The 25,888-nt window shown below is 43.5% G+C and overlaps 1 long non-coding RNA gene across 1 annotated transcript; it reads right to left on the bottom strand.

Annotated features, from left to right (window-relative positions):
• Window positions 1–17,114: 17,114 nt before the first annotated feature.
• Window positions 17,115–25,099, bottom strand: LOC111959387 (uncharacterized). Its single transcript, XR_002876671.1, has 3 exons — window positions 24,942–25,099; window positions 18,313–18,402; window positions 17,115–17,831 (listed from the first exon to the last, which is right to left on the bottom strand). It is a non-coding gene; the product is annotated as an uncharacterized lncRNA (long non-coding RNA).
• Window positions 25,100–25,888: the final 789 nt, after the last annotated feature.

The raw sequence follows: 25,888 nt of genomic DNA, 5'->3' as shown, positions 1-25,888 counted from the left end.
AAAAGGTTACACGTACAGAGACAGGATCAACGTTTTTTTAAGTCAGTACTAGAGGTCGACCGATTATGATTTTTCAACGCCGATACCGATACCGATTGTTGGAGGACCAAAAAAAGCTGATACCAATTAATCGGCCAATTTTTATATATGTATTTGTAATAATGACAATTACAACAATACTGAATGAACACTTATTTTAACTTAATATAATACATAAATAAAATCAATTTAGTCTCAAATAAATAATGAAACATGTTCAATTTGGTTTAAATAATGCAGAAACAAAGTGTTGGAGAAGAAAGTAAAAGTGCAATATGTGCCATGTAAAAAAGTTAACGTTTAAGTTCCTTGCTCAGAACATATGAAAGCTGGTGGTTCCTTTTAACATGAGTCTTCAATATTCCCAGGTAAGAAGTTTTAGGTTGTAGTTATTATAGGACTATTTCTCTCTATACCATTTGTATTTCATATACCTTTGACTATTGGATGTTCTAATAGGTACTTTAGTATTGCCAGCCTAATCTCGGGAGTTGATAGGCTTGAAGTCATAAACAGCGCGATGCTTGAAGCACCGTGAAGAGCTGCTGGCAAACGCAGGAAAGTGCTGTTTGAATGAATGCTTACGAGCCTGCTGCTGCCTACCACCGTTCAGTCAGAATGCTCTATCAAATTGTAGACTTAATTATAATATAATAACACACAGAAATACCAGCCTTAGGTCATTAATATAGTCAAATCCGGAAACTATCATTTCGAAAACAAAAAGTTTATTATTTCAGTGAAATACGGAACCGTTCCGTATTTTATCTAACGGGTGGCATCCCTAAGTCTAAATATTGTTGTTATATTGCACAACCTTCGATGTTATGTCATAATTATGTACAATTCTGGCAAATTAATTACGGTCTTTGTTAGGAAGAAATGGGCTTCACACAGTTCGCAACAAGCCAGGCAGCCCAAACTGCTGCATATACCCTGACTCTGCTTGCACAGAACGCAAGAGAAGTGACACAATTTTCCTAGTTAAAATAAATTCATGTTAGCAGGCAATATTATCAAAATAATGCAGGTTTAAAAATATATACTTGTACACTGATTTTAAGAAAGGCATTGATGTTTATTTTTTAATTTTTAATTTCACCTTTATTTAACCAGGTAGGCTAGTTGAGAACAAGTTCTCATTTGCAACTACGACCTGGCCAAGATAAAGCAAAGCAGTGTGACACATACAACAACACAGAGTTACACATGGAATAAACAAAACATACAGTCAATAATAGAGTAGAACAAAGAAAACTAAAAGTCTATATGAGTGAGTGCAAATGAGTTAAGATAAGGGACCTAAGGCAAAAAATATGCCATGGTGGCGAAGTAATTACAATATAGCAATTAAACACTGGAATGGTAGATGTGCAGAAGATGAATGTGCAAGTAGATATACTGGGGTGCAAAGGAGCAAGATAAATAAATAAATACATTATGGGGATGAGGTAGGTAGATAGATGGGCTGTTTACAGATGGGCTATGTACAGGTGCAGTGATCTGTGAGCTGCTCTGACAGCTGGTGCTTAAAGCTAGTGAGGGAGATATGAGTCTCCAGCTTCAGAGATTTTTGCAGTTCGTTCCAGTCATTGGCAGCAGAGAACTGGAAGGAAAGACGACCAAAGGAGGAATTGGCTTTGGGGGTGACCAGTGAGATGTACCTGCTGGAGCACGTGCTACGAGTGGGTGCTGCTATGGTGACCTGTGAGCTGAGATAAGGCAGGGCTTTATCTAGCAGAGACTTGTAGATAACCTGTAGCCAGTGGGTTTGGCGACGAGTATGAAGCGAGGGCCAACCAACGAGAGCGTAGAGGTCGCAATGGTGGGTAGTGTATGGGGCTGTTATGCAGGTGAATGAGGACCCAAAAGCGACTTAAATAGAAACAGAGTCTTTATTCCAGTCTTAAACAAACAACGATACTCCTGGATATTATCATAGGTAAATCCAAAACAGGAAAACTGAAATCTTCTCGTCAGTAGAGAGGAACGACTGGAGACGCGACCACAGACTGCAGGTCGCTTCAGGAAGGCACAGGCCGTAGCTGACATAGACACCTGCTCACACGCAGCATCTGAAGAAGGCAAAAACACGACAGGGCGGAACAAGGACACAGAACAGCAAACATCAAACAAGGATCCGACAAGGACAGAAGCGGAAAACAGAGGGAGAAATGGACTCTAATCAGAGGGCAAAATAGGGGACAGGTGTGAAAGAGTAAATGAGGTAGTAGGGAGAATGAGGAAACAGCTGGGAGCAGGAACGGAACATAGAGAGAGAGAGCGAAGAGAGGGAGAGAGGGTGGGGGAGAGAGAGGGATAAAGAGGGAAAGAACCTAATAAGACCAGCAGAGGGAAGCACAGGGACAAGACATGATAATCAATGACAAAACATGACAGTACCCCCCACTCACCGACGCCTCCTGGCGCACTCGAGGAGGAACCCGGCGGCAACGAAGGAATCATCAATCAACGAACGGTCCAGCACGTCCCGAGATGGAACCCAACTCCTCTCCTCAGGACCGTAACCCTCCCAATCCACTAAGTACTGGTGACCACCGCCGAGAACGCATGTCCATGATCTTCCGTACCTTGTAAATAGGTGCGCCCTCGACAAGGACGGGGGGGGGGGAGGGAAGACGAACGGGGGCGCGAAGAAAAGGCTTGACACAGGAGACATGGAAGACAGGGTGGACGCGACGAAGATGTCGCGGAAGAACAGTCGCACAGCGACAGGATGTACGACCTGAGAGACACGGAAGGGACCAATGAACCGCGGAGTCAACTTGCGAGAAGCTGTCGTAAGGGGAAGGTTACGAGTGGAAAGCCACACTCTCTGACCGCGACAATACCTAGACTCTTAATCCTACGTTTATTGGCGGCTCTCACAGTCTGCGCCCTGTAACGGCAAAGTGCAGACCTGACCCTCCTCCAGGTGCGCTCACAACGTTGGACAAAAGCCTGAGCGGAGGGAACGCTGGACTCGGCGAGCTGGGACGAGAACAGAGGAGCTGGTCCCAAGACACTCTGAAACGGAGATAGCCCGGTAGCAGACGAAGGAAGCGAGTTGTGAGCGATTCTGCCCAGGGGAGCTGTTCTGCCAAGACGCAGGGTTCCGAAAAGAAAGGCTGCGTATATGCGACCAATCGACTGATTGGCCCTTTCTGCTTGACCGTTAGACTGGGGATGAAACCCGAAGAGAGACTGACGGAAGCACCAATCAAACGACAGAACTCCCTCCAAACTGTGACGTGAATTGCGGGCCTCTGTCTGAAACGGCGTCTAACGGGAGACCATGAATCTGAACACATTCTCAATGATGATTTGTGCCGTCTCCTTAGCGGAAGGAAGCTTAGCGAGGGAATGAAATGCCGCCTTAGAGAACCTATCGACAACCGTAAGAATCACAGTCTTCCCGCAGACGAAGGCAGACCGGTAATAAAGTCTAAGGCGATGTGAGACACGGCGAGAGGAATAAGGAAGCGGTCTGAGACGACCGGCAGGAGGAGAGTTACCTGACTTAGTCTCGCGCGCAGTCCGAACAAGCAGCCACGAAACGGCGCGTGTCACGCTCCTGAGTAGGCCACCAAAACCGCTGGCGAATAGAAGCAAGCGTACCCCGAACGCCGGGTGGCCAGCTAACTTGCAGAGTGAGCCCACTGAAGAACAGCCAGACGAGTAGAGACAGGAACGAACAGAAGGTTACTAGGACAAGCGCGCGGCGACGCAGTGTGAGTGAGTGCTTGCTTTTACCTGTCTCTCAATTCCCCAACAGTCAACCGACAACACGCCCTTCAGGAGACACTCGGGGTCGGTAGAAGCCACAGAAGAACTAAAGAGACGGGATAAGGCATCAGGCTTGGTGTTCTTATTCCCCGGGCGATAAGAATCACGAACTCGAACGAGCGAAAAACAACGCCCAACGAGCTGACGTGCATTAAGTCGTTTGGCAGAACGGATGTATAAGGTTCTTAGGGTCAGTCCAAACGACAAAAGGGACGGTCGCCCCCTCCAACCACTGTCGCCATTCGCCTATGGCTAAGCGGATGGCGAGCAGTTCGCGGTTACCCACATCATAGTTGCGTTCCGATGGCGACAGGCGATGAGAAAAGTAAGCGCAAGGATAGACCTTATCGTCAGATGGAAGCGCTGGACAGAATGGCTCCCACGCCACCTCTGAAGCGTCAACCTCGACAATGAATTTTTAGTGACGTCAGGAGTAACAAGGATAGGAGCGGATGTAACGCTTCTTGAGGAGATCAAAAGCTCCCTGGGCGGAACCGGACCACTTAAAGCACTTGACAGAAGTCAGAGCTGTGAGAGGGGCAGCCACTTGACCGAAATTACGAATGAAACGCCGATAGAAAATACGAAACCGAGAAAGCGCTGCAACTCGACACGTGACTTAGAACGGGCAATCGCTGACAGCCTGGACCTTAGCGGGATCCATCTGAATGCCTTCAGCGGAAATAACGGAACCGAGAAAAGTGACAGAGGAGACATGAAAGGCGCACTTCTCAGCCTTCACGAGAGACAATCTCTAAAAGGCCTGGAGTACACGTCGAACGTGCTGAACAAATCTCGATGACGGTGAAAAATCAGGATATCGTCAAGGTAAACGAAAACAAGAGATGTTCAGCATGGTCTCAGTACATCATTAACTAAGTGCCTGAAAGACAGCTGGAGCATTAGCGAGACCGAACGGCAGAACCGGTATTCGAAATGCCCTAACGGAGTGTTAAACGCCGTTTTCCACTCGTCCCCCTCTCTGATGCGCACGAGATGGTAAGCGTTACGAAGGTCCAACTTAGTAAAGAACCTGGTCCCTGCAGACTCGAAGGCTGACGACATAAGGGGAAGCGGATAACGATTCTTAACCGTTATGTCATTCAGCCTCGATAATCCACGCAGGGGCGCAGAGTACCGTCCTTCTTCTTAACAAAAAAAACCCCCGCTCCGGCGGGAGAGGAAGAAGGCACCACGGTACCGGCGTCGAGAGAAACAGACAGATAATCCTCGAGAGCCTTACGTTCGGGAGCCGACAGAGAGTATAGTCTACCCCGAGGGGAGTGGTCCCGGAAGGAGATCAATACAACAATCATACGACCGGTGAGAGAAAGAAGTTGGCTCTGGACGCACTGAAGACCGTGCGCAGATCATGATATTCCTCCGGCACTCCTGTCAAATCACCAGGTTCCTCCTGAGAAGAGGGGACAGAAGAAACAGGAGGGATAGCAGACATTAAACACTCACATGAAAGAAACATTCCAGGATAGGATAGAATTACTAGACCATTTAATAGAAGGATTATGACACCTAGCCAGGGATGACCCAAAACAAACAGTGTAAAAGGTGAAGAAAAATCAAAAAGAAATGGTCTACTGTGGTTACCAGATACTGTGGAGGTTAAAGGTAGTGTCCACATCTGATACTGGGGAGAAGACACCATCTAAGGCGAACATGGGCGTGGCTCCCTAACTGTCTGAGAGGAATGTCATGTTCCGAGCCCATGCTTCGTCATAAAACAACCCTAGCCCCAGAGTCTATCAAGGCACTGCAGGAAGCAGCCGAACCGGTCCAGCGTAGATGGACCGACAAGGTAGTACAGGATCTTGATGGGAGGACTATGAGTAGTAGCGCTCACCAGTAGCCCTCCGCTACTGAGTGAGCTCTGGCTTTTACTGAGATGACATGACAAAATGTCCAGCAGAAACCGCAATAGGAGGCAAAGGCGTTGGTATTTCTCCGTTCCTCTCCTTAGTCGAGATGCGATACCCCAGCTGCATGGCGTCAGTCTCTGACCGGCGGAAAGAGAATGGTTGAGATGCGGAGTAGGGGGAACACCGTTACCGCGAGCTCTCTTCCAGAGCTCGTGGACGAAGATCTACCGTCGTTCTAGTCGGATTGGCGAGTGCAATCAAAGAGTCCACGCTGGAAGGAACCTCCCGGGAGAGAATCTCATCCTTAACCTCAGCGTGGAGTCCCTCCAGAAAACGAGCGAGCAACGCCGGCTCGTTCCAGTCATGGAGGCAGCAAGGAGTGCGAAACTCTATAGAGTAATCGTTATGGATCGATCACCTTGACATAGGGAACCAGGGCCCTGGAAGCCCCTTCCCAAAACTGAACGATCAAAAACCCGTATCATCCCTCTTAAAAGTTCTGATTAATCGTTAGAACACTCAGCCCTTGCCTCCCAGATGCTGTGGCCCCCACTCCGAGCCCGACCAGTAAGGAGTGATATGACGTAAGCGATCCGAGCTCTCTCTCTTGAGTTGTTTGTTGGGCTGGAGAGAGAACACAATATCATCACACTGGGTGAGAAAGGAGCGACACTCAGTGGGCTGCCCAGAGTAACATGGTGGGTTATTAACCCTAGGTTCCGGAGACTCGGAAGACCAGGAAGTAGCTGGTGGCACGAGACGAAGATCCTGAACACTGTCCTGAGAGGTCGGAGACCTGAGCGGCCAGGGTCTCAACGGATGACGAGCAGCAGACAATTCCTGCTCGTGTCTGCCGAGCATTGCTCCCTGGATCTCGACGGCAGTGTTGCGAGAATCCGTAGTGCGGGGTCCATTCTGGTCGGATCCTTCTGTTATGCAGGGTGAATGAGGACCCAAAGCGACTTAAATAGAAACAGAGTCTTATTCCAGCTTAAACAAACAACGATACTCCTGGATATTCACTAGGTAAATCCAAAACAGGAAAACTGAAATTTCTCATCAGTAGAGAGGAACGACTGGAGAGCGCGACCACAGACTGGCAGGTCGCTTCGGGAAGGCACAGGCCGTAGCTGACATAGACACCTGCTCACACGCAGCATCTGAAGAAGGCAAAAACCACCACAGGGCGGAACAAGGACACAGAACAGCAACATCAAACAAGGATCCGACAAGGACAGAAGCGAAAACAGAGGGAGAAAATAGGGACTCTAATCAAGAGGCAAAATAGGGACAGGTGTGAAGAGTAAATGAGGTAGTAGGGAGAATGAGGAACAGCTGGAGCAAGGAACGGAACGATAGAGAAGAGAGCGAGAGAGGAGAGAGGGAGGGGGAGAGAGAGGATAGAGAGGGAAGAACCAAATAAGCCAGCAGAGGGAAGCAACAGGACAAGACATGATAATCAATGACAAATACATGACAGGGGCTTGGTGACAAAACTGATGGCACTGTGATAGACTGCATCCAGTTTGTTAGTAGTAGTGTTGAGGCTATTTATAGATGACATCACGGAAGTCGAGGACGGTAGGATGGTCAGTTTCGAGGGTATTGTGTGGCAGCATGAGTGAATGACTGCTTTGTTGCGATATAGAAGCCGATTCAGATTTAATTTTGGATTGGGAGATGCTTAATGTGAGTCTGGAGGAGAGTTACAATCTAACCAGAACTAGGTATTTGTAGTTGTCCAGTATTCTAAGTCAGAGCGTCCAGAGTAGTGATGCTGGACGGGCGAGCAGGGCGGGCAGTGATCGGTGAAAGCATGCATTTAGTTTTACTTGCGTTTAAGAGCAGATTGGAGGCCACGGAAGGAAAGGTTGTATGCAATTGCAAGCTTGTCTGGAGGTTAGTTAACACAAGTGTCAAAGAGGGCCAAATACACAAGAATGGTGTCGTTCTGCGTAGAGTGTAATCAAGAGAATCACAGCAGCAAGAGCAACATCATTGGATGGTAAACAGAGAAGAGAGTCGGCCAAGGAGTGACCCTGTGGCACCGCCCATCAGAGACTCGCCAGATGGTCCGGACAACAGGCCCTGGCGATTGACACGCTGAACTCTTCAGAGAAGAAGTTGTTAAACCAGGTAGAAGCAACATTTGAGAAACCAAGGCTTGTCGAGTCGCTGTCACAGCCGGCTCATAGCCTGTGACAAAAAAATGAGGGGACACGAGCAACAGCGTATAGGCCAATTAAAAAGGTTCTTTTATTATAAACCAAACTAATAACTTTAGAACTAAGAAAGAGGAATGAGTTGGAAGTAATCATAATGTAATGTGTAGTAAGTGCATGGAATGCGTGAATCTGTGTGTGTGAATATGAGCTGAGTTGAAAAACTAATGCAAAACACAAAGGAACAAACAAAACAGGAGGCATACCTGGAGGGCACTGGAGCAGAGAGAGAGAGAGAAGAGATTGGTGAAGCAGCAGTTTAAATACCCTGAGCCCCAGTGACTCCAATCACTAACACCCTCCTCGCCTGCAGGAGGAACCCGCCCCCTGCACTGCAGAGGAGGATCCGTGACACTGCCAATTAAGAATGTGGTGATTGACAGCGTCGAAAAGCCTGGATGAATACGGCTTGCACAGTAATGTCTCTATACGAGCGGTTTAATTGATTGTTCGTAGGACCTTGACGTGGCTGAAGGCTGCACCATGACCAGCTCTGAAACCATATTGCATTAGCGAAGAAGGTACGTGGGATTGCAAGAATGGTCGGCTAATCGTTTTAACTTGGCTTTCGAAGACCTTAGAAAGACAGGAGCGAAGATTATAGGTCTGTAGCATTTGGGTCTAGTAGTGTTCACCCCTTGAAGAGGGGACTGACCGCGGCAGCTTGTCCAATCTGGGAATCTCAGACAATACGAAAGAGAGGTGAACGGCTAGTAATAGTAAAAAAAAAAAAAAATAAAAAAAAAAAAAAAAAAAGAAAACAAATGGGTTGCAACAATTCGGCAGATCATTGTTAGAAAGAGAGGTCCAGATTGTCTAGGCTCGGCTGATTTGTAGGGTCCAGATTTTGCGGCTCTTTCAGAACATCAGCTATCTGGATTTGGTGAAGGAAGAAATGGTGGGGCTTGGGCGGGTGTGGTGGGAGGGTGTCCGGGCAGTTACCGGGGGTAGGGTAAAGCCAGTGGAAAGCATGCCAGCCGTAGAGAAGGTCTTATTCGAAATTCTCAATTATTGTGATTTATCGGTGGGACAGGTGTTTCCTAGCCTCAGAGTAGGTGGAGCTGCGTGAGAGGTGCTCTTATTCTCCATGGACTTTTACAGTGTCCCAGAACTTTTGAGTAGTACAGGATGCAAATTTCTGTTGAAAAAAGCTAGCCTAGCTTTTCTAACTGCCTGTGTATATTTTGTCCTAACTTCCCTGAAAAGTTGCAATACACGGGGGGCTATTTGATGCAATGCAGAACGCCACAGGATGTTTGTGCCAGGTCAAGGGCAGACAGGCTGGAGTGAACCAAGGACTATATCTATTCCTAGTTCATTTTGCTTGAATGGGGCATGCTTATTTAAGATGGTGAGGAAGGCACTTTTAAAGAATAGCCAGGCATCATCTACTGACGGGATAGGTCAATGTCATTCCAGGATACCACGCTAGGTCGATTAAGAAAGGCCTGCTCGCATGAAGTTTTAGGGAGCGTTTGACAGTGATGAGGCGGGTGGTCGTTTGTGTCGCAGACCCATTATGGATGCAGGCAATGAGGCAGTGATCACTGAGATCTTGATTAGAAAACAGCAGAGGTGTATGTGGAGGCGAGTTAGTTAGGATGGTATCTATGAGGGTGCACGTGTTTACGGATTTGGAGTTGTACCTGGTAGTCATTGATAATTTGTGTAGATTGAGCATCAGCTTAGATTGTAATGGCCGGGGTGTTAAGCATGTCCCAGTTTAGGTCACCTAGTAGCACGAGCTCAGAAGATAGATGGGGGGCAATCAATTCACATATGGTATCGAGGGCACAGCTGGGGGCAGAGGGAGGTCTATAGCAAGCGGCAACAGTGAGAGACTTGTTTCTGGAAAGGTGAATTTTTAGAAGTAGAAGCTCGAATTGTTTGGGTACAGACTAGGATAGTAATACAGAACTATGCAGGCTATCATTGCAGTAGATTGCAACACCGCCCCCTTTGGCAGTTTTATCTTGGCGGAAAATGTTATAGTTAGCGATGGAGATTTCAGGTTTTTGGTGGTTTTCCTAAGCCAGGATTCGGACACGGCTAAGACATCCAGATTGGCAGAGTGTGCTAAAGCAGTGAGTAAAACAAACTTAGGGAGTAGGCTTCTAATGTTAACATGCATGAAACCAAGGCTTTTACGGTTACAGAAGTCAACAAATGAGAGCACCTGGGGAGTGGGAGTGGAGCTAGGCACTGCAGGACCTGGATTAATCTCTACATCACAAGAGGAACAGAGGAGAAGTAGGATAAGGGTACAGTTAAATGCTATACGAACTGGCCGTCTAGCACGTTCGGAACCGAGAGTAAAAGGAGCAGGTTTCTGGGCACGATAGCATAGATTCAAGGCATAGTGTACAGATAAAGGTGAGGTAGGATGTGAATACATTGGAGGTAAACCTAGGCATTGAGTAATGATGAGAGAGATATAGTCTCTAGAGACGTTTAAACCAGGTGATGTCATTGCATATGTAGGAGGTGGAACAACATGGTTGGTTAAGGCATATTGAGCAGGGCTAGAGACTCTACAGTGAAATAAGACAGTAATCACTAACCAGGACAGTAATGGACGAGGCATATTGATATTAGAGAGAGGCATGCGTAGCCAAGTGAACATATGGGTCCAGTGAGTGGTTGGGCTGACTGGGGACACGGCGATTCAGACAGTTAGCTAACAAGCTAACAGTTAGTAGGCCGGGGATAAACAAGCTAGCAGTTAGCAGACCGGGGCTGGCAAGCAAGCAGTTAGCAGGGGCTAGCAGTTAGCAAACCGGGGCAGGCAAGCTAACGTTAGCAGTTAGCAGACCAGGGCAAGCAAGCTAGCAGTTAGCAGATGGGGGTTAGTCTGTTTTTGCCTCTTCGTGCGGTAACGTCGATAGACCAGTCGTGGAATTAGTAGGGTTCCAAGTAGCTCTAGGTAGCTAGCAGGCCTAGCAGGTTAGCAGAATGGGCCTTCAGCAGGCGTTGCGCCTGTTGGCGTCGGGGCCTGTTGGAATCCTCGGGCAGATTATGTCGGTATTCCAGTCATAGAGGATCGGCGGGGTTCCGTGCCCCGTACCGGCAGTAGAAGGGGTTCGGATATTGTAGCCCAAGAGTGGGCTTCGGTGGTAGGGCAGGAGCCCTGCCCGGGCTAGCTTTAGGCTAATTGGTGCTTGTTCCGGGATATAAACGCTAGCCAGGAGTGGTCACCCGGGATTGCGGTTAGCTAGTTGCGAAGATCCAGCTGAAAATGTTCCGAGTTTGCGGTCGGAATCCGGGGATATGGAGAGAAATAGGTCCGTTATGCTCTGGTTTGAGTCACATTGTTCGAACTGGCGAGAGCTTTCCAAGCTAAAGGTTAGCTGATGACCGCTAGCAATGGTTTGCTGACTGATAGCTGGTAGGTAGTTAGCTGGCTAGCTTCAGTTGAGGGATTCCAGATCTGAAGTAAATAGAAATACTTTAGAAGAAAAGCAGATCCACGCCACATTGGGTGAGGCGGGTTGCAGGAGAGTATTTAGAAGTTGAGGTTTAGGAAAATATTTTAAAAGATATGCGAAGAAAAAGATGTAAAAAGATATATACAAGGGACACGACAGGACAAAGACGTCTGACTGCTACGCCATCTTGGTTTCGAATCACAGTGCTTAGGTACACATTGGTGCAACGACAGTGCTTTTTTCACGAATGCGCTTGTTAAATCACCCGTTTGGCGAAGTAGGCTGTGATTCAATGATAAATTAACAGGCACCGCATCGATTATATGCAACGTAGGACAAGCTAGATAAACTAGTAATATCATCAACCATGTGTAGTTAACTAGTGATTATGTTAAGATTGATTGTTTTTTACAAGATAAGTTTAATGCTAGCTAGCACCTTACCTTGGCTCCTTGTTGCACTCGCATAACAGGTAGTCAGTCCTCGTGGAGTGCAATGTAATCGGCCATAATCAGTGTCCAAAAATGCAGATTACAGATTGTTATGAAAACTTGAAATCGGCAATAAATTAATCGGCCAATCCGATTAATCGGTCGACCTCTAGTCAGTACATCTAATTCCTTTTTAAAGATCATATTTAAGATATGTGTAGAACACACGTGTAGCATACACATACATACTGTATGTACAAGAAGAGACAGTTTTGTCACTGTTTAATAGACTTTTTAAGATGATCAAATGTTCTTTGTTTACTTGAACAATATGTATAATAATGTACTGTAGCACTCCAACCATACGGACAACGACACCTCTGGTAACAGGAACAACCATTGGAGAGAGAAAGAGTAAATACAGAAAGAGAAACAGGGGAATGAGACAGAGAGTGGTAGATTAAAAGAAGGAACCCACTGGGCACACACTGGTTGAGTCAATGTTGTTTCCATGTCATTTCAATGAAATTACATTGAACCAGCATGGAATAGACGTTGAATTGACGAGAGAAGAAAAGAGAGTGATAAAGAGGGTGACACAGAGAGGTTGAGAAAGAGAGAGTAGATGCGGCGTAATTTGCGGTGTAATTATTGTACAGCGGGGTAATTACTGTACACCTTGTTCTCCTGAGACAATATCACCCAGAGGCACCGGGATTCACGAATCTGAACCAGGGGGAATTGACAGCATCTGAAGTGTAACCGAAATCTAATTTCCAACCTGTGTGTGTGTGTTTGTGCGTGCTTCTTGTGTGCATGCCCATTCCTGTGTGTGTCTGTGTTTGTCTCCATGTGACATGCATGGCAATTGCCTTAGTGCAGCTTAGATGAGATTTATTTATGAATTAATTTCATTATTTTGAGGGACTATGGCTGGGATGGGTGCGTCCGACGTGGCATACTGTATTTGCTATCTGTTTGTGTTTGTGCATGTTTCATTCCTGTTCATTCTCATCACATTGCACACTTCCAGGCCTGCAGGAGGAGAAGAGATGTTTAAAGGCGTGGAGGGGTTAAAGCACCTGTTCTGTCTGATCTACTTAAAGAGCATCCAGGAGAACATGCCCTACCTACCACCAGCGCACACACACACACACACCCACACAAACACACACTTCCCTCCTTCACATCCCTCCTCATGTAAGTGCACGTACACACACACGCGCGTTACATTTCCACCCTCCACTCCTCCTCTCCCCATACCTTCTTGGATGTCAGCTTTCCCACTCAACCACTCACACCCCATCTGCAGAGCTCCGCTTGAGATGCACCGTGTCACCTCTCCTTTTCAGATTCATCCTTATCTCTTCTCTTCTGGTTGTTCCCCCTCCTCCAGGGCATGGGGTGCTCACAGCTCAGAGTGGAAAATAGAGGATAAGCGAGGATAAGAAGAAGGAAGGCAATCATGTGGCGTAGGCTCCTGGAGGTGTTAACAAAGGAAAGGCACTTCACCACTGAGAGGTTACCTAATCCTAATTACCTGGTCCACTCAGGCAGAGGCAGACCTGGTGTCTTTAAGTTCACACACCCACTTGTTCTCCTTTCCCAGCAGAGATCCTCAGTCGTGGAGAACTACGAAGGTGTGCGGGATTCACCTGAAAGTAATCGGTCGTGGACATAAATTATGCAAGATTTTAGTTCTGAGTTAATCGATAATTTGAAGGCCACAAATTCAATGTTGTCCGTTTTCTCAAAATAGCTATGTTTTTATATGATGTTGACCCTGTTTCTGCTGGGGTGTGTTAGAGGAGTTTGCTATGTCTTTTGTGCGTTGCCTTCACAAAGTATTCACACTCCTTGACTTTTTCCACATTCTGCTGTGTTACAGCCTGAATTTAACATGTCTTACATTCAGATTTGTTTGTCACTGGCCTACACACAATACCACATAATGTCAAAGTGGAATATTCTTTTTCCGAAATGTTTACAAATTAATTTAAAAAATGAAAAGCTGAAATGTCTTGAGTAAATAAGTATTAAACTATTTTGTAATGGCAAGCCTAAATGTCACGTGTGCTCCCTCTCCGGCCTCTAGGTCACCAGGCTGCTCGTTACGGCGCACACCTGTCACCATCGTTACGCCATCGTTACGATTACCTTCCCTATATATGTCACTCCCTTTGGTTCCTTCCCCAGGCGTTATTGTTTCTGTCCCAGTGTTAAGTCTGTGTGTTGTTCGTGTTTCTTATTTTGTATTATGTTGTGTATATTTATTAAAACACTCGCTCCCTGAACTTGCTTCCCGACTCTCAGCGCACATCGTTACACTAAAGTTCAGGAGTAAAAATGTGCTTAACAAGTCACATAATAATTTGCATGGACTCACTCTGTGTGGAATAATAGTGTTTAACATGATTTTTGAATGACTATCTCATCTCTGTACCCACACATACAATTATCTGTAAGGTCCCTCAGTCGAGCAGTGAATTTCAAACAGATTCAAACACAAAGACCAGGGAGGTTTTCCAATGCCTCTCAACGAAGGGAACCTATTGATAGAAAAAAGAAAGAAAAAGCAGACAATGAAAATCCCTTTGAGCATGGTGAAGTTATTAATTACACTTTGGATTGTGTATCAATACACCCATTCACTACAAAGATACAGGTGTCCTTCCTAACTCAGTTGCTAGAGAGGAAGGAAACCACTCAGGGATTTTACTGAGGCCAATGGTGACTCAGCAAAAAAAGAAACTTAACATGTGTAAATATTTGTATGAGCATAACAAGATTCAACAACTGAGACATAAACTGAACAAGTTCCACAGACATGTGACTAATAGAAATGGAATAATGTGTCCCTGAACAAAGGAGGGGAAAAATTAAAGTAACAGTCAGTATCTGGTGTGGCCACCAGTTGCATTAAGAACTGTGGTGCATCTCCTCCTCGTGGACTGCACCAGATTTGCCAGTTCTTGCTGTGAGATGTTACCCCACTCTTCCACCAAGGCACCTGCAAGTTCCCGGACATTTCTGGGGGGAATGGCTCTAGCCCTCACCCTCCTATCCAACAGGTTCCAGACGTGCTCAATGGGATTGATATCCAGGCTCTTCTCTGGCCATGGCAGAACACTGACCTTCCTGTCTTGCAGTAAATCATGCACAGAACGAGCAGTATGGCTGGTGGCATTGTCATGCTGGAGGGTCATGTCAGGATGAGCCTGCAGGAAGGGTACCACATGAGGGAGGAGGATGTCTTCCCTGTAACGCACAGCGTTGAGATTGGCTGCAATGACAACAAGCTCAGTCCGATGATGCTGTGACACACCATGACTCCACCTCTAAATCGATCTCGCTCCAGAGTACAGGCCTCGGTGTAACGCTCATTCCTTCAATGATAAACGCGAATCCGACCAACCACGACTCGTCGGCGAAGAGCACTTTTTGCCAGTCCTGTCTGGTCCAGCGATGGGGGGTTTGTGCCGGTGATGTCTGGTGAGGACCTGCCTTACAACAGGCCTACAAGCCCTCAGTCCAGCCTCTCTCAGCCTATTGCGGACAGTCTGAGCACTGATGGAGGAATTGTGCGTTCCTGGTGTAACTCCGGCAGTTGTTGTTGCCATCCTGTACCTGTCCCGCAGGTGTGATGTTCGGATGTACCGATCCTGTGCAGGTGTTGTTACACGTGGTCTGCCACTGCGAGAACAATCAGCAGTCCGTCCTGCCAATTTATTGCCCTGGCCACATCTGCAGTCCTCATGCCTCCTTGCAGCATGCCTAAGGCACGTTCACGCTGATGAGCAGGGACCCTGGGCATCTTTCTATTGGTGTTTTTCAGAGTCAGTAGAAAGGCCTCTTTAGTGTCCTAAGTTTTCATAACTGTGACCTTAATTGTCTACCGTCTGTAAGCTGTTAGTGTCTTAATGACCGTTCCACAGGTGCATGTTCATTAATTGTTTATGGTTCATTGAACAAGCATGGGAAACAGTGTTTAAACCCTTTACAATGAAGATCTGTGAAATTATTTACATTTTTATGAATGATCTTTGAAAGACAGGGTCCTGAAAAAGGGACATTTCTTTTTTTGCTGAGTTTAGTTAGAGTTTAGTGGCTGTGATAAGAGAACTGGGGATGGATCAAAGACATTGTAGTTAGTCCACGATACTAACTTACTTGACGGAGGGAAAAGAAGGAAGCCTGTACAGAATATTACAAAAAATGCATCCTGTTTTCTACCAAAGGCACTAAAGTAATACTGCAATAAATGTGACAAAGCAATTCACTTTTTGTCCTGAATGCCTGGTGTTATGTTTAGGGTAAATTAAATACAACACTCCATATTTTCAAGCATAGTGATGTCTGCATCATGTTATGGGTGTGCTTGTAATCATTAAGGACTGGGGAGATTTTCAGAATAAAGATAAACAGAATGGAGCTAAAGCACTTGCAAAATCCTAGAGGAAATCCTGGATCAGTCTGCTTTCCACCAGAAACTGGGAGATGAATTCACCTTTCAGCTGGACAATAACATAAACACAAGGTCAAATCTAGACTGGAGTTGCTTACCAAGAAGACAGTGAATGTTCCCGAGTGGCCGAGTTAGTTATGACATATCTACTTGAAAATCTATGGCAAGACCTGAAAAACCATTCAATGGTTGTTTAGCACTGATGAGCAACAACCATTTTGACAGAGCTTGAAGAATTTTGAAAATTCTGTGCAAATGTTTCACAAATCAGATTTGGAAAGCTCTTAGAGACTTACCTAGAAACACTCTGTAATCGCTGCCAAAGGTGCTTCTACAAAGTATTGACTCAGGGGTGTGAATACTTATGTAAATTAGATATTTCTGTATTTCCTTTTCAATAAATTTGCCAGCATTTCTAAAAACATATTTACACTTTGTTATTATTTGGTTTTGTTTGTAGGTAGGTGAAAAAAACAAAAATATGTTTAGTCCATTTTGAATTCAGGCTGTAACACAACATAAGGTGGAATAAGTCAAGAGGTATGAATGAATACTTTCTGAAGGCACTGTAATTATGTGTTGTCAACCAACACCAGATAATGTTATTCATATGTTGTATTTCCTCTAAGCATGCAACTGATTAAAAATTGTGTGTCCGAGAGGGAGAATGAGAGAGACAGAGGGAGGGAGATAGAGTGAGTGTGCATATGCATATGTCTATGTGAGTGTGTGAGTGTTTTTTTTTGTTTTTTTACTTCAACACATTATTAAACAATAATCCTGATATGTATTATAGAAGTCATGTGCTGTGTGTGCTCTTTGCTGCTCAATGTTTTAAAAAGTATTGATGAAACCCAGAAACACACTGGGGGCAAGAGTACTTTGTTTATTGAAAATGCACATCTCCCAGAACACAGTGAAAAACAGAGGCAGTATCTTTATTAACAGCAGAAGGTTTGTTTTTGTCTTCCTGACTGGGCATTTCCTCTGGTGGGGAATTGATGTCCAGGCAATCATTCCCTTCGTTGCCTGCTACTGCTTGTTACTCTTTCACTCTGACCTTCAACTACCCCAGAGAACAGAGACCTGGCCACAGGAGAGGAGTGGGAGGGGGAGAGTGTGTGTGTGTGTGTGTGTGCACCTAATGTGTGAATATTTTTTCCACAGTAAATGTGATCTGTTGTATTAGCAGGTGACTGCATCTGTATGTGCAAGGTCAGTGTCATACAATTTCATACTGAGCCAGAGAAAACATGCAGTACATGTAACTCCTCATACTGACATGGCATGAGCAAGGATAAGTTAATGCAGTGGCCTTCTCTCCATAGCATGTGATAGGACAACATATGAGGTTGCTGCTATAGTCTTACAGAATACAGATAATAATGCAACTGAGTCAGTGCATCTTTTACACAGTTGTTCCTCTCATCCATTCCTCCACACTCTCTCCTGTTGTCTATCCAGCCCTCTTTAACGTCATTCACCAGAGGCACACTCTGCCACCTTCAGGCCTGGTTCAGGCTCCGTTACCAGGGGTTTGAACACCGGCTCCACCTGTCCATTCTTCTGCATACCCTCCTCCTTCCACGCTGCACAGAAAGAATGAAAAACACCAGTAGGCCTACATTAAAGAGGAATTGATTTGTTAAATGTCATCTCTTTGCAGCTTTTCGGCTTTGTACAACTTTGTACAACCCTCACACTGTGTGCACACACTCACATAAACACACACATATGTTTTAATATCCTTGTGGGGACCTAAAAATCATTTCCATTCAAAAACCTAGTTTCCCTACCCTAGCCCTAACCTTAACCCTGACCTTAACCCCTAACTGTAACTAACTCCTAACCCATAACCATAACCCTAACCCTAATTCTAACCCTAACTGTAACCCTAATCCTAAAGATAACCCCCGAGCTTAAAATAGCCGTCGTGCGGTATGTTTCAGGTAATATCAATCAGCTGATATTGGGCCTAAATCAAACTATTTGTTGTCTGAGCAGCATCCTTCTGACCCTCAGACCCCAAGGACCTCCAGGCCTCCTCTTGCACCAGCTGAGCCCACTCACCCTTGGCCTGGCTACATGCTGCGGTGGGCTTCTCTGGCTGCTCTCCCCTTCTCACTGCAGCCCGGATGCGCCGCACCACGTAACTGCAGGCTGAAGGAAGAACAGTTTTTAGTTAATGAACTGTTCCTATGGGAGGAGTAACGCCCATACAAGTGATAGGTGTGATTTTGGATAGGCTGTCATAGAATAGAAGAGAGACGGATAGGAGAAATAGATAGAATGAAACACGCATACAGTAATAGGAGTGATGGGAGCAATTGAAGAGTTTTATTCCAAAACGCTATATATTCAAATGAGCTTTTATTGCTTAAAGGAATTATGAAAGAGATCGGTGTTTTTTCACTATCTAATCATGTTATGACACACATGTATTTGTTTAAAATCTATCACTTGATGGTTTCATTTCAGAGAGAAGTAATAATGTTTTTTTCTAAATGCTGTATACCCACCTCACTCTCAGAGAATTAAGTAGTACTGCTAGGAAACGTCTGCTCTACCCAAAATTACAACCAACTAATTGCAGAATTACCTCAAAAATGGAAGACATAAGTAGAAGGGGGAGAAAGTAAAGAACTTGTCTGTCGGTCCTGCATTAAAGACCAAAATTGGTTAAAGACATTTGCGATAAATAAAAAAGTATACCAGTTTAATTTAAGGACCAATAAAATGACAGTTTATGAACTGATACGCAAAACGACACCGGATTCATTTTTTCTCTTTAGATAATTTATCTTGGAACTGTCCATATGTAGCTTATCTTTGGTCACAGGTCCAGGAATGGCTAAAGAATCGCAACATTTACCTGGGGCTAACTCTACAGATAGCACTACTGGGTGATTTGAAACGTCATAGTCAATCGATCAATAATATAATAACACTTTTAGCGAAAAATGTTACGTTTAATTTACAATCTGTAGAAACGATGAGAATAGAAAGGTTCAGAACTTTAGTGAAACATCACAGCACATTTGAAAATATGGATGGTGTTAAGAGATAGATGGGAGGGGTTGAATGGAGCTAAAGGTTGGGACTAATAACAACAAGATAACTCATGTCAAATATACTGTGTCTGTAAAATGTATATAGGTTCAGAACTTTTGTGAAACAGCACAGTTAAAAATATATGGCAAAGAGAAAAAATGAACTGGATGGACATCAGGAATAGATGGGAGAGGTTGAGGCTAGAGGAAGGAGAGGAATAAAAACAAAATATAACAATTGTAAAACAAATTGTGTCCATAAAATATTTACAGTATGTACAGTTGAAGTCGGAAGTTTACAAACACTTAGTTTGGAGTTATTAAAACTCGTTTTTCAACAACTCCACACATTTCTTGTTAACAACTATAGTTTTGGCAAGTCAGTTAGGACATCTACTTTGTGCATGACACAAGTAATTTTTCCAACAATTGTTTACAGACAGATTATTTCACTTATAATTCACTGTATCACAATTCCAGTCGGTCAGAAGTTAACATACACTAAGTTGACTGTGCCTTTAAACAGCTTGGAAAATTCCAGAAAATGATGTCATGGCTTTAGAAGCTTCTGATAGGCAAATTCACATCATTTCAATTGGAGGTGTACCTGTGGATGTATTTCAAGGCCTACCTTCAAACTCAGTGCCTCTTTGCTTGACATCATGGGAAAATCAAAAGAAATCAGACAAAAATTGTAGACCTCCACAAGTCTGGTTCATTCTTGGCAGCGTTTTCCCAAACGCCTGAAGGTACCACGTTCATCTGTACAAACAATAGTATGCAAGTATAAACACCATGGGACCACGCAGCCGTCATACCGCTCAGGAAGGAGACGTGTTCTGTCTCCTAGAGATAAATGTACTTTGGTGCAAATCAATCCCAGAACAACAGCAAAGGCCCTTGTGAAGATGCTGGAGGAAACAGGTACAAAAGTATCTATATCCACAGTAAAAAGAATCCTATATCGACATAACCTGAAAGGCCACTCAGCAAGGAAGAAGCCACTGCTCCAAAACTGCCATAAAAAGCTAGACTACGGTTTGCAACTGCACATGGGGAAAGAGATCGTACTTTTTGGAGAAATGTCCTCTGGTCTGATGAAACAAAAATACAACTGTTTGGCCATAATGACCATTGTTATGTTTAGAGGAAAAAGGGGGAGGCTTGCAAGCCGAAGAACACCATTCCAACCGTGAAGCACGAGGGTGGCAGCATCATGTTGTGGGGGTGCTTTGCTGTAGGAGGAACTGGTGCACTTCACAAAATAGATGGCATCATGAGGAGGAAAAGTATGTGGATATATTGAAGCAACATCTCAAGACATCAGTCAGGAAGTTAATGCTTGGTCGCAAATTAGTCTTTCAAATGGACAATGACCCCAAGCATACTTCCAAAGTTTTGGCAAAATGGCTTAAAGGACAAGAAAGTCAAGGTATTGGAGTGGCCATCACAAAGCCCTGACCTCAATCCTATAGAAAATTTGTGGGCAGAACTGAAAAAGTGTGTGCGAGCAAGAAGGCCTACAAACCTGACTCAGTTACACCAGCTCTGTCAGGAGTAATGGGCCCAAATTCACCCAACTTATTGTGGGAAGCTTGTGGAAGGCTACCTGAAACGTTTGACCCAAGTTCAACAATTTAAATGCAATGCTACCAAATACTAATTGAGTGTATGTAAACTTCTGACCCACTGGGAATGTGGTGAAAGAAATAAAAGCTGAAATAAATCATTCTCTCTACTATTATTATGATATTTCACATTCTTAAAATAGTGTGGTGATCCTAACTGACCTAAGACAGGGAATTATTACTCGGATTAAATGTCAGGAATTGTGAAAAACTGAATGTATTTGGCTAAGGTGTATGTAAACTTCCGACTTCAACTGTATAAGCTGAAGTAGAAGCACAAGTGTTGTTGTTCATTAGTTTACTCCAATTAGGGGAGGGGTGGTTGGGTTAGTGGAAAATAATAAAGGAAATATACAGTACCATATACAGTGCCAGTCAAAAGTTTGGACACCTACTCTTTATCTTTGTGAGATGCAGAGTAGGAAAACGGATGATCTCCGCATTTGTGGTTCCCACCATGGAGCATGGAGGAGGAGGTGTGATGGTGTGGGGGTGCTTTGCTGGTGACACTGTCAGTGATTTATTTAGAATTCATACCACACTTAACCAGCATGGCTACCATATCATTCGGCAGCGACATGCCATCCCATCTGGTTTGCGTTGAGTGGGACTATAATTTGTTTTTCAACTGAACAATGACCCAACACACCTCCAGGATGTATAAGGGCTATTTGACCAAGAAGGAGAGTGATGGAGAGCTGCATCAGATGACCTGGCCTCCACAATCACCTAAACTCAATATAATTGAGATGCTTTGGGATGAGTTAGACCGCAGAGTGAAGGAAAAGCTTCACTCTGTATATATATAAAAGTACTCAGGATATATAAGAACTCCTTCAAGACTGTTGGAAAAGCATTCCAGGTGAAGCTGGTTGAGAGAATGCCAAGAGTGTGCAAAGCTGTCATCAAGGCAAAGGGTGGCTACTTTGAAGAATTTACATTTACATTTAAGTCATTTAGCAGACGCTCTTATCCAGAGCGACTTAAGAATCTCAAATATTAAATATATTTTGATTTGTTTAACACTTTTTTGGTTGCTACATGATTTCATATGTTATTTCATAGTTTTGATGTCTTCACTATTAGACAACATTATAAATAAAGAAAAACCCTTGAATGAGTAGGTTTGGTCAAACTTTTGACTGGTACTGTATATAAAATATATATATATGGGGGATTGGAAATGATGCAGACAATTACATTGATGAAAGCTACAATCTGTTAGCAATATTAAAGCTGATCTACCCCGTAAAAAAAAGAAAGTACTGCTAGGTTTAACACAGTCAAATGTAAAAACTAACTACATTATTTATATTTATAAAGATACATTTTTGACATCAAATTTATTTTTATTTTTTAAATAATTCAATACAGGAAGTAACATGAGATCTTTATGTATAACATTTACATTGACCATTTTAGTCATTTAGCAGATGCTCTTATCCAGAGTGACTTATAGTAGGTACATTCATCTTATGCTAGCTAAGTGAGACATCCACATCACAGTCAAATATACAGGATATGAACATTCCATTCCAGCTAAACAGTGCATATCGTTTTGCATAAAAAACAAATTTTTCAAAAATCTATGAATTAAAAATCTGAGAGCATTCATATTTTACACAAACATGAAGGTACCCATAAGTAATAATTTCTGATGGAAAAACACAATTGTGAAAAATTGGTGGATATAGTGAATCATAAATAAACTCTTCAATTATAACTACATATATTGGATATATGCTGCAGGCTGCGGTATTTCATTCTACAACAGCCCCAGGCACAGTGAGGTAAAATAACCCCTACTTTTAGTGTTAATAACCAGAGAGTTATGAATGATAACACTGTATACACACTCAAGGACTCAAGGATTCAGGAAGCCAGATGTAGCCTACTTGTTCAATAGCTATTCCTGACCAAAATCCTTGGGTGAAATGTCCCTGAGGAGATGAACGATATAGAATCTAATCAGGATTATATGAATTGGAGACGTTACCGAAACAGTATGTCCACTGTTGTTTAGATGGAATTGCTCTAGCTATCATCATTGAAGCTCACTCTGAATAATTGAATCATTTTATTGAATGATTCAATAATAAAGCTCAATGAAAGACCCTTGATTGTTCATGACAGCATTTCTGAGCCAGAGGTAGGTTGTTTGATTGACTCAACTGCTGGGTTGCAGGAGTTCGGTCACTTAGTTGGGTTGTTTTCTTTAAAAATAACAAGGTTGGGTTGTTAATACTGGGTTATTGGTGCTGGGTTTTATTGAGATATGACCCAGCGGAACAGAAGACTAGCGATGTAGTTTAGTAGGGGCGTGGCTTTCAGATTTTTTTTTTGGTGCCACCCATGAGAGTAAATGTTATTCATGTTCATCTGTTCTGTTGTATATTTATTACATGTTAAGGTTGAACATTTACACTTTTTCAGCTTCACTGAGGCTTACAGAAATGTATGAGTTGCACAAAAGCCTATGCATATCCCATTGTTGGGATAGATACCACCTTATTATAATATGTAATAAATAGTCTTAATATTCTAGAAGAATGTGTAAAATGCGAAAGAAAGTAAGGATATTTTTAATTTGCAGTAAACTTAACATGATGAACAGGAATTAAATGTACTCTCACGGGTGGCCAATAAGATCTATAAGAAAGCCACGCCCCTAACAAGACACACCTCCTGACAATAACCTGACAATTACATTAAAAAAGACACAGCTGCTAAGTCAACCCAGCATGAAAGTAAAAAAATACGCAACTGAAGGTTAAACTAACACATTTTTGGGTAATGCAAACAACCCAACATGTTGGGTTATTCAAGCAACCCAACTGGCTGGGTCAAAAACAACCCCGTGTATGTTCTGTCCAATATTTACCCTGCGCTGGGTTACAAAAGAACCCATATTGGGTTGTTTTTAATCCAGCATTTTTTATAGTGTAAAATAGAATTCCACCCCTATTGTCTTCTCTCCTTGAAAAGTGTGCCTGAATGAACACCATGTATATGTGAAGTGGAATTCAACAGGTAGTGTGTGGGCCTACATATACTGGTTAACAGTAATGTAGCTTCTGTCAACTGACTTAAGATATTACAACGGCTATGTCAGTGTTATGATCACATTATGTAACCCTGACAGAGGATTCAAATAAAGTGTATCCACATATTTCATTGAGTGCTCCAACACCATTTATTATAGTACCATAGAACTCTAAGTTTTTCCTGTGTATAAGCCCAATTATTTGATTCCTGTCATTGTCGTTGAGCAGTGAGCACCCCTCCTACTTTGCTGAAGAGCGGAGGACTAATTGAACTGATATATTTCATGGGTTTAAACGTACTTCAGAACGACAAAATATACAGGTTTGAATGGGGAATACTGAAGGCATATGGCCTTCGGTATTATTTATGTTAGAAATATGCTGACTCATGCTTCAGTTGCAAACTGTAATGAGAATCACTATTTTCACGCCACTTTGATACAGCTACGAACGGAAGTTATTTTTTCGTAGCAAGTTAGGAGAACTTACACAGCAGGTTGGGATAATTAACGTAGCAGGTAAGCATAATTAGATTAAGGTTAGGAAAAGGGTTAGCTGTATCAAAGTGGTATGAAAAGAGTGTGTCGCAAACTCTAATAGACTGTCTCTTTGTCTCAATCTGAATCCTCTTCCCGTCTCTTCTGTTCTTTTCACATAAGCCCAAGTTGCAATTAACTCAGCAAGTCACAAGACCTATTTACTGTACACTTGTTTTGAAGTGTTTTTACAAGTGGGTAGTTGCAGGGGGAATGTGTGTAAGACAGGGAAGGGAAGGCACTGCTGTAATGCTGACTGTAAAACCAAGGCAGGAAAACACTGCCAAGACTCAAGGAGAACTCATTTAGTCATTATGCATTTTCATGTTGCTCTCACTGACATAGCCTAGCTAACCCAGAGCCTTATATTAAGTAAATATAAGTATCTGGTATATCTAATACAACATGAATTTAGTAGCAGATATTCAAAAAGAGACTCACAGTTGACAATCAGTCACACCATTTCACACAGAGATGTCACAGATACACAAGTTAGTTAGCTAAAGTGTCTGATGAAATATAAAAAGCAGTTAGTCTCTCCAGCACTGTCAACTGCTGTGGCTTCTCTATGTCAAAACAAATGTTAACCCCTCCCCTGACCAACCCCCTAATGTCATGACTCATTGGGAGGAGTGTGGTGTTTACTGCACAGGCATGACTTGAAGAGAGGGAAGGACAGCCAAAGTCCAAGTTAATCATACGATTTCACCTGTTATGATTGCCTCTGAAGCATTTTGTATCTGTTCTGATGAATGTTATTGATGTGTGTCACTAGGACAGCACACTTGACATTTACACATTATTATGATTTGTTTGCTATTTAACTTAGGGCTAGGCCCCTTTTTTCTCCATTTCCGCCTGAATGACGTGCCCAAAGTAAACTGCCTGTTGCTCAGACCCTGAAGCCAGCATATGCATATAATTGGTACCATTTGAAAGAAAACGCTTTGACGTTTGTAGAAATGTTAAAATAATGTAGGAGAATATAACACAATAGATATGGTAGGAGGAAATCCAAAGAAAAACCAACCAGAATGGTTTTTTGAGAGACCATCCTCTTAGAAAGGCAAGTAAAAGATCATATTGAAAATGAGCTCCCTGGATGCAACTCCTATGGCTTCCACAGGGTGTCAGCAGTCTATGTTCAAGGTTTCAGGCTTGTAACTTCAAAAACGAATAAGAAACGTCAGTTTTAGAACAGGGACACAGTCTTGGAAATCCGTGTTTGCACGCGCCATAAAAACAGGGCGCACCTGCTAAAATCGGTTTCCTATTGAACATACTTCTTTCTGTAAGAAATATTATTGTTTGATTACATTTTAGGGTATCTGAGGAGTGAATAGAAACATATTTTGACTTGTTGAAACAAAGTTTAGGGGTAGATTTTC

The sequence above is a fragment of the Salvelinus sp. IW2-2015 genome, linkage group LG36 (assembly GCF_002910315.2).
Source record: "Salvelinus sp. IW2-2015 linkage group LG36, ASM291031v2, whole genome shotgun sequence".
NCBI lineage: Eukaryota > Metazoa > Chordata > Actinopteri > Salmoniformes > Salmonidae > Salvelinus > Salvelinus sp. IW2-2015.
Note: the sequence above shows the minus strand (reverse complement) of the source record. Positions and strands in the feature narration are given on the sequence as shown.